Consider the following 2,515-nt stretch of genomic DNA (forward strand, 5'->3'; position numbering starts at 1 on the left):
GACGAAGAATTCTCGGACGAGGAACAATACGTCGATGAGCTTTAAAAAGTTGGTTTTTTAAATAACTCTTGTTTTATAGCTAGTTTCTTATATGTTTCAATCTAAATATGTATTATATTATGCAGATGGCAGGCAAGGGTCAAGGTAGCAATAACCCTACTGGTTCTCGGGGTCGAGAAAAGGCTAGGAAGGAAAAGAGAAGGGTAGTTAATAATACTCCCTCTTGTCCACCCTCTACAAAGATGCCTATGTCTTATCCTCCACCCACGGCTATACTGAGCTGCCACAGCATCACGAGCCCTACACCTTCATGCAGACACCAGGTCTTTCATCACAGGGCCATAGGACTATACGTCCGACATACAGTCCAACTGCCTCACGACCACGTGGATCGCATCCATCTGCATCGCATGGATCGCAGCCATCTGCATCACATGGATCGCATCCATCCATGTCACAGCCACGTGGATCACAGCCACTTGGGTCACAACCATCAGTATCACAGCCACTTGAGGTCCATCCAGCTATGTCGCAGTCACAGGGATCGCAGCCATCTTCATCAGCGACTCCATCTATTTCAGGCCTTCGCCTGCGAGGTAGTAGCTCTGACCTCCCTACACCGTCCACACATGCCTCTGATATACATGCTTCAGACGATAATGTGGATCATGACGAGGAGGTGCATTATGATCAATATGGCAGGATCATCATAGTCCCTTAGGGTGATGGGTAAGAGTTATTTGTTATTTTTGCGTTTATTGTTTTGTAAAGTTTTTACTAAGATATTAATGTGTTTTTATTGTTAAATTGCAGGTTCATCCCGAGTAATAAGACTACGAGGATAATCACCAAAGCCATTAGAAAGCTTTATGATGTCCCTTATGCGACTTGGACTGATTTCCGATTCTCGCTGAAGGAGCAAATTTTCAATCAATTTAAGGTATAAATATTCTTTTAACCAGTTTAATAATTTATATTTATGATATTTCTTGTTTAATATTTAACTTTTGAAATACAGAGCAAGTCTGTATGGGAACACCGCTATAGCGCGGAAGTGGCTGCAAATTTTCATCACAAAGCTTGCAAGCGATTGTCGCATACTTTCTCCGAAGCTAGAAAGAAGAACAAGAAGCCTGACTGGTTACTTCAAAATTTATGGGATGATTTGCAAAGGCAATGGCTTACCGCAAAGTTCTTAGAGAAGAGCGAAAAAGGAAAGAAAGCTCGCGCATCTGAGAAGGGAGGCTCCTTGCACACTGGAGGTGCGGTCAGCCTAGGGACAATAAAAAGAAGATTGGTACGTATTGCTTAAATTATTTTAATTTTCAAAGAAAAGAAATTGGGGCATCCAATGAACCATGATGAGCTATTCAAGGAGACGCATACTGTAAAGAAGAAGAAAGAGACGGATAAAGAAAGATGGGTCGAGGACCGGACCTCGACTGTATATGTAAGCTTTCACTTTTCTTTAAGTATTTTAATTTACTTTTGTATAAATTTTGAAGTACTAATTCAATTTAAATTTTCGTATAGGGTCGCTACCAAACTAACGTAGAGGAATTCATCCGCACTCAGCCAGTTGGTGAATCGGGTGAGCCAACCTAACCTTCGGACGAGGATGCTGAAAGAATATGGATGGAGTCTGCTGGCGGTCCAAAATGGGGTAAGTTATACGGGCTTCCTACTAAAAAGTTCCATCGCTATAAGTGTGGAATACAAGGAATAGGGACTTCCTCGCAAGGCGAGCACCTTAATGGGGAGAGCCTCTCTGCTATACGGGAGACTGTGACAAAGCTCACATCCGAGCTAGAAGCAGCCAAGGAAAGAGAAAGGGTTAGAGATGCTCAATTCCTTGGCATGCAAGCTTAGATCAGAACTCTCCTATCTACTGGAGCTTTTCCGTTGCCCCGGTCTCGTGAGTCATCGCCAGAGGCTCGACTTGAACGTGAGCATTCCTTCCGTCCTCCCCGTGATTGTTCCTCCTGTCCTCCCCGTGGTCGTTCTTTACGTCCTCCACAAGACCCTTCTCGGTACCGTCTTTTAGATGAAAGTTCATCAGACGGTGATGATGATGTTGTACAAAACACTCCTTGACTTGTATATACTTTGAACTAGACAAATAGAACCGGTTCTGAACTAGTTGTAATAAGTATTAACTTGGTTTTGGATTTTTTTAGTTCTATTGAACTTTAATTTGTTAGTTTTAATGTATTTATTGAATTGTGTCGTTGTTGTTGTTGTGTTGTTGTTGTTATTGTTGTTGTTATTGTTGTTGTTGTTGTTGTTTATTATTATTGTTATTGTTGTTGTTATTGGCATAAAATGCCTGTTTAGGAATTTTGGTATGCTGGCAGGTGGTGTAGCTGAACACGCATTTTATGCCAAAATTAAAACCCAGAAAACCGACCAAAGTTGGTCGGTATTTAATTTTAAAAAAAAAAAATACTTCTGATTAGCGACCAAAGGTTGTCGCTTAATCTTAAAAAAAAATTAATAATTACCGACCAAAGTTGGT

The sequence above is a fragment of the Nicotiana attenuata genome, unplaced genomic scaffold (genome assembly GCF_001879085.1).
Source record: "Nicotiana attenuata strain UT unplaced genomic scaffold, NIATTr2, whole genome shotgun sequence".
Lineage (NCBI taxonomy): Eukaryota > Viridiplantae > Streptophyta > Magnoliopsida > Solanales > Solanaceae > Nicotiana > Nicotiana attenuata.